This window comes from Callospermophilus lateralis, unplaced genomic scaffold (genome assembly GCF_048772815.1).
Source record: "Callospermophilus lateralis isolate mCalLat2 unplaced genomic scaffold, mCalLat2.hap1 Scaffold_130, whole genome shotgun sequence".
Taxonomy (NCBI): domain Eukaryota; kingdom Metazoa; phylum Chordata; class Mammalia; order Rodentia; family Sciuridae; genus Callospermophilus; species Callospermophilus lateralis.
In genome coordinates this window covers 2,116,788-2,124,121 of record NW_027512473.1, presented here as the reverse complement: position 1 = coordinate 2,124,121, position 7,334 = coordinate 2,116,788, and the positions used below count along the sequence as shown (strand labels likewise).

The 7,334-nt window shown below is 50.5% G+C and overlaps 1 pseudogene; it reads left to right on the top strand.

Annotated features, from left to right (window-relative positions):
- LOC143387183 (T-cell acute lymphocytic leukemia protein 1-like) lies at nt 1-5,089 on the top strand (annotated as a pseudogene).
- Nucleotides 5,090-7,334: the final 2,245 nt, after the last annotated feature.

Below are 7,334 nucleotides of genomic sequence, written 5' to 3'. Positions count from 1 at the left end.
ATGACCGAGCGGCCGCCGAGCGAGGCGGCACGCAGTGACCCCCCGCTAGAGGGACGGGAAGCGGCCGAGGCCCGCATGCCCCCCCCCCCCCGCACCTGGTCCTGCTGAACGGCGTCACCAAGGAGACAAGCCGCGCGGCCCCAGCCGAGCCCCCGGTCATCGATCTGGGTGCTCGCGGCGGCCCAGGGGGCGGCCCTGCCGGTGGGGGCGGCGCCACGAGAGACTTAAAGGGCCGAGACGCGGCGGCGGCCGAAGCGCGCCATCGGGTGCCTACCACCGAGCTGTGCAGACCTCCGGGTCCCGCCCCGGCCCCCGCACCCACCTCGGCCCCAGCGGAGCTGCCAGGCGACGGCCGCATGGTGCAGCTGAGCCCGCCCGCGCTGGCGGCCCCGGGCGGCCCTGGCCGCGCTCTGCTCTACAGCCTCAGCCAGCCGCTGGCTTCGCTCGGCAGGTGAGCAGCCCGCGGGAGGGCGGGGCGAGCGGCCGCGCAGCCAGGCTCCGCTTCTGCACGTGGGAGGGACCCCTCTCCTGCCTGTGGATCGCGGGAAGCGAGCGTGTGGTTGGAAACCTCTGAGCGAAGGAGCCAGAAGCTGGAGCCGGTGTGCGAAAGTGGGAAAGGAGCCTGAGTGACTGTGGAGACTGTGACCTGCAGCGTGCGGGTGTGTGGAAGCCGAGGGGAGGAGTGCGCGCATTCGAGGCTGAGGCTTGAGGCGGTGTGAGAGTGACTGCATTGTGTGCTGGGTGGTGGTGGTGTGGATAGGGGGCTGTCCTCTGTGTGTGAGTCCCTGGCAAATGTGTCTGGATGAGCTCCTGTGTGAGAGAGGAGATGTTTGCTTTTAAGTTATGAAGTTCTGGAAGGTGTAGCCCTAGGTGGACAGGCAAGAGAGAAGGATATGGAGTGGTTGTAGAGGGTACCCTTTTATGAGTCCTTGCTGGGGTCCACCCTAGCTCTCCTCCCCGCTGGCTGGGTCTGTACAGTGGGTGTAAGGGAACAGCCTTCCCTGCTGGGTTACTGTGAAGTTGCACGGAGGATGCAGGGTCGGGATGGGGAGGGGAAGAGGAGGCGGGGTAGAGTGCAGGGCAGGCAGCTAGGAGAGAACCGCGAGTGGCTGATGGGGGAGAGCCACCAGTCGGGGAGCATGTTGGAGGCGATGAGTCAGGGTTTCCTGTGCGGGGTCGAGCATCGGAGGGTCGGGAGGAGGGAGCACGAGTGAAGGTGGGGTGAGTTTGGTGGGAGGGGACAGCATGCCTCTTTGTAGTGCTGGAGTTGCATATCATCAACTGTGAAGGCCACAACTGCCTGTGTAGGCACCTGTTTGGGAGCGTCTGTGTGGTTTGTGTGCTTTCCAGGAGAGGAGAGTGTATTTTCTTGGCGTGTGTTGTGCGTTCATTTTTCGTGTTTGCTCTGCGAATTTACCTCCGTGTGCTTGTGTGTGTGATTCATCTTCTATCAAATTCAAGTGTGAAAGGAGCAGGGTATCCTTCCAGGGGTGAGGGGCTCCAGGACAGGTGGGGAAAATCCCTAAGGAGCCTCTTTCTCTCATCCACACAATGTGTGATCTTGTAATCTGCTTGCTTCCTCCACAGTGGGTTCTTTGGGGAGCCTGATGCCTTCCCCATGTTCACCACCAACAATCGAGTGAAGAGGAGACCCTCTCCCTACGAGATGGAGATTACAGATGGTGAGTCTCCCCTGTCCCCACCTCCATAACCACCCCTCTTGCTTGACCTGTGGAGGAGGAAACTCTGGGACTATATAGGTGTCCCATATAGGTGGGACAAGCCACCTTGGAACCCCAAACCAGCAAAGCCCTTTTCCCTGGAACAGAGTTGGAGTGAAGCCATGGGTAAGGCTGGGAGGGTCCCACTCATAGTCCTAGAAAGAGGGCTTATAGGAGAGGGACTTACTGTGGTGCTCATCCCAAAGCTAAAGAGTCAGTTCTAGTCCCCATTCCAGGCTCCATTCCTACCTCTGGGAAGGATCCTGGGGAGGACAAGAAGAATCTGCTATAACTCCTGACCTCTCAGGGAGCCCCTGCCCCTTCCCTCAATGCCTCTTTGGAGTCTGGAGTCTGCTCCTGCCTGAAATTGCACCTTCAAGGGCCTGCTGTCAAGTCCCTACATTGTGTCCCATCACTATCTATCTCTTGTTCCACATTCTGGGCTGAGACCTGGTGTTCCCTGCCATCACGGATTCTTCTCTGGTCCAGAGAGGCCTCAACACTTCTGTGAACTACCTGAGTATTCTTTGGCCCTAAACTTGAGTGGTAGATTTGGAGGACCCCTTTCTTCCTTCCAAGGTTGACCTGTTGTAACTGGATCCCAACACCAGGGTAGAAGAGTGGCCTCTTCAGAGCTTAGGGACTTTGAGCAAGTCACTGGAGTTTGCAAGGCTTCAGCCTGGCTGGGGCTCCTGGGAGAAAGGCACTAGGGCCTCAGGAGACCTGGGACTTATGCTGGGAGCTGGCAGATGGTGTGTGTGTGTGTGTGTGTGTGTGTGTAGAGCACTTGAGCTTCATGGGTAGAGCACTCTGTGGGGTTCTGGAGAGGAGGGGGCCAGAACCTCAGAAGTCCAAGCCTTCCTGGGTCAAGGGCATGTGGGACCAAGAGGGAAGGGTGACGGGGCGCTTCTGGATTGGAGAGGGTTCTCCAGCCTGGGAGAACTGGGGGTACCAAATAGGAAATAGCAAGACCAAATCTGAAGTTCCTCAGGCAAGAGGCAGAAGAACCAGGTGAGAGGGTTTAGGGAACTGCAGGCGCGTAGGAAAGTCATTATCCATAAACGTTACCAGTGTATACTAAGCACCTACTCAGTGTCAGGCCAGAGAGAGACAGAAGATGCTAGAAGGATGGACAGACTAAGGAAACAGGAAGAAATATATATATATATATATATATATATATATATATATATATATATATATATATATTTGTGTGTGTGTGTGTGTGTGTGTGTGTGTGTGTCTCAGGGAAGGAGTAGTTAGACATGTAGGTGAAGGGGATGGTGTGGGGTGTGGGAGTGTAGGACATGTAGAAATCAGAGACTGAACCAAGAGTCCATAGAAGTGGAACCAGTATAAGCTCTAGAGTCAGGACTTGTGGATTCTTATTCTGTATGTTTCTGAGCCACAGTTCCTTGTAAATTGAGTGAATAATAGTTGCCTTCCAGATTATTCAGAGAGTATGATGGAGAAAAGTGTTTTTAGGGCCTGGTTCAGAGCAGGTGCTGAGGACATGTGAGGGCTCACCTCTCCCCTCCCTTGCTTTGCTGGTCAGGAAAATTGTGGAGGGATTTCAGGGACAGTAAGCCCCCTCCATTGAAACTGGGACCGCCTAACACAAGGCAGACCTGAATATAGAGCACAGTGCTTTGCATATTGTAAGTGTTCCATATGTGCCCTGTGGCTGCTTCTGCTCTGCAAGCCTTGGTACCAGGATACTAATGGGTTAAGCTTTAAGCAGTGCATTATAGACAGGGAGACTGAGGTAGTCCTTTAAAGCCTGTCTGAAGCTTAAGACCATGACTGTGCATGGCTGTCTCTCCTCACCTCTTCTCGGGGAAGAAGCCCACAGGTTAATTCCTTTCCTTTCTGGTCTCTGCTCTACTTTCATCCCCCAGCCCCCTGCCATCTCAATGCTTAGTCACTCAGGAAACATGTACTAAAGCCCCTACTCTGTGCTTTCCATCACTCCTAAAATAAAATCCTCTTACATTTTACTACAGGGTCCTGCCTACTCCAACCCTGTGCCCACTATTCCAGCCATTCTAACTTCAGCCCTTTCCCACCTCGGGGACTATGAACTTGACATCCCCTCTGCTTGGGCACTCTTCTTCCTTTCTATGCCTATGCCTGGCTGTCTTTGTTTCAGTCTTAAGTTTTTTACCTTATAAATGTCATCACCTCAGGAGACCTTCACCAGCTACTTTAGCAAAGAGTACTAGCTCTTTTTGTCTTTTACTTATCACTTGACCCCCTACTTTTCTTTTTAACTACTTTTTCATTGTCTCTCATACCCTCTAAATGTAAGCTATACGAGGGCAGGAGTATATTTGTTCACCATTATTCCTTCGTGCCTAGCACAGTACCTGGGTTTTTAGTAAAAAATTGATGAATGGCTAGCAATAACTAACACAGTGTGAATGTTTAAACTGAGACAGGCATTGTGTTAAGTACATCGCCTGTGTGAGGCATCAGACCCATGTAATGATCTTATGAGTTTTCTTACCAGTATTCTCTCCATTTTATGGATGAAGAAGCTAAGGCACAGAGAGTTTAAGGGCCTTGCCCAGAGGGACTTGTCTAGGTTCAATTCAGGAATTGAACCTAAAGGTTTTGGCTCTAGTCTGTCTTGCTACATCATGCTCTTGGCACAAGTGAGACTGAATGATATATGGTTCCTGTCCTCAAATTCTGCACAGCCCAGAGAGGGAGCCAAGCCCAGAAAAAAAAAAAAAAAAAAAAAAAAAAATATATATATATATATATATATATATATATATATATATATATTAAAACAGTCAAGAGAGATGGGGACAAAAGAGCAATAGGGTCATAGGGGTTGGTTAGATGGGTCTGGAGGGTTGAAGGAAGATCTCAGAGGAGGTGACAGGACCTGAACTTGGAACGAGTCTCCCGAGTAACAGCAACAGCAAAGTGTTCTGGGTCTCTCAAGCCTTCCAGTGAATGGAGAGCCCTTTGGGAGGAATCTCAGCTTGTTCTCCTAACCCGCGTCCTCCTACCCTCCAGGTCCCCACACCAAAGTAGTGCGGCGGATATTCACCAACAGTCGGGAGCGATGGCGGCAGCAGAACGTGAATGGGGCGTTTGCTGAGCTCCGCAAGCTGATCCCCACACACCCACCGGACAAGAAGCTCAGCAAGAATGAGATCCTCCGCCTGGCTATGAAGTACATCAACTTCCTGGCCAAGCTGCTTAATGACCAGGAGGAGGAGGGCACCCAGCGGGCCAAGCCTGGCAAGGACCCTGTCGTGGGGGCGGGCGGAGGCGGGGGTGGGACAGGGGTTGGTGCTCCTCCAGATGACCTCCTGCAGGACGTGCACTTTTGGTCAATGTTGTACTGTATGTGATGAATTTCGTTGGTCTCTGCATTTTTCTGCAGAAGAGGAGTAACCACTCCGGGTACCTTGACCTTTTTGTACAGCCCAGAGGCCAACACTGTGGGTGTGTGACTAAAAAAAAAAAAAAAAAAAACAACCCATGTGGTGATGATGACGTGTGTACATATATAAGGTTATATGGGGAAGATTTCTAAATAAAAGTTTTACAAAGGGGCTGGACTTTTTGCTTGCACTTTGCACCTCTAGGCCTGAGAATTGGGATATTAAGTGGAAAGGCATGGCAAGAAAGTGCTTCTTCTGAAATGGGGGAGCTTTCAGGACTCCACTGTCCTCTTAGGAAGTGGGAGGCAGGGGCAGGACTAGTGGGGAGGAGGGAGGCTCCCCACTGAGTGTTTCCATTCTCCTCCTCCTGCCTAAGTTTAGCAGAGGAGCATCTTGCACCTATGTTGGAAGTACTGGGCAGCTCTGAAGATAGGCCCTCTGTTGGCTCAGCTTCCATAGCTGGGGCAGTAGCTTCTAGCATAGGTTCAGGACAAATTAAGGTGTTGCCATGGGAGGGCCGCAGTTTCCTGGTGACTGATAGGAAACTGCAGCTCTTACTCTTGGTTCTTGAGGACTGGGGTTTCAGAGACAGAGGCCAAAGACTTTGGAAGCCTCAAGTGAAGGCCCTGTGGTGGCATTCATATCACTTGGGAGGGCTGTCCTGGAGGCTTAGGAATGGGAATGTGGTTGGAGGCAGGGATTCTGAGTCTGGAGGAGATCACTGCATGTAGACTGTTCCATCCTTGAAGACTTCAGTAGGATGGGCTCATTCAACTAAATGTTCATCCTTCCTTCTCTCATTTGCTTTTTTTTTTTTTTAGTTGTAGATGGACACAATGCTTTTATTTAATTTATTTATTTTCATGTGGTGCTGAGGATTGAACTCAGTGCCTCACACATGCTAGGCAAGTGCTCTACCACTGAGCTACAACAATAGCCCCTCTCATTTGATTTTAAAAAAGCATGTATATATTTATTTACATTGCTTAGTGAACTCAGGGACACTCATTATATCTCTGAGTTATATCCCCACCTCTTTTTATTTTTAATTAAATACTTATTTGTTTTTTGTACTGGGGATTGAACCAAATCGTTGGCACTTTACCACCGATTTACATCCTCAGCTCTTTTTTAAGTTTTTATTTTGAGACAGGGTCTCACTAAGTTGCTTAGGGTCTCACTAAGTTGCTGAGGCTGACTTTGAACTTGCAATCTTCCTGCCTTAGCCTCTGGAGCCACTGGGATTACAGGCATGTGCCATTGTGCCCAACTATTTTTCATTTTGAGACAAGGTCTTGCTAAGTTATCCAGGTTGGATTGAAGCTTGACACAGCCTCTTAAGTAGCTGGGATTACAGATGTGTTCCACTGTGCCTGACCAAAAAGCATTTATTAATCATTTGCCATATTCCAGGGGTTAGGAACCCAACACTGAACAAAACAAAGATTCCTATTTTGTGGAGCTTAAATTCTAGAAGAAGAGACAGTGAACACAGACACACACACAACTATAATGATAGGTTGGTTATATAATAAGTGAGAACAAATAATCAGTACAAATGCAAAAGGCTGTGCCAACAAGGGAATTGAGGCCTTCACAGGTAACTCTGGTTCCTTTGCAGTGAGCCTCATTTATCTTACTAGACTTTGGTCTTAGCTGCCCCTGCCCTCAGGGAGCTTCTAATCATTGCTAGGAAAGCAAAGACAGGATTGGACTTGGGATCTGGCCTGTAGGGAAGTGCCTCAGTTTTTGAAAGACTCTCTGTGCTTCTCCCTGACTCAGGTGTGGAGGTTCCTAGATAGATGAGATGGTGATATTTGGCCCTGGGGTGGTAACTGGCTATGGATTTTGGGTTTATAGGCTTGAGAAGCAGCAGGATGGAGGCACCTGCCATGATGGGAGGGAGAAAGTAGTGTTCAAGACTAGTGTTCAGGGTGGAGGAAGTGGTGAGTCAAGTCCTCACCACTTGCAGTTGAGTGGTCATGCAAAGTTCTGAACATGTTGATTGAGTTTAGTGACATGAAGGATACTGATGCCTGGAGTATCCCATATCCAGCACCACGTATCCCATAATGACAGGTAGGGCAGGACCAGCCCACCTGCCTCCCAGGACAGTACCATTCCTGAGGCACTGGGGGCCTGTCTCCCACAGGGAAAGGGCCACACCTGGGGCCTGCCTGAATTAGTCTGCTGGTCTACCCAGCCTCTTTCT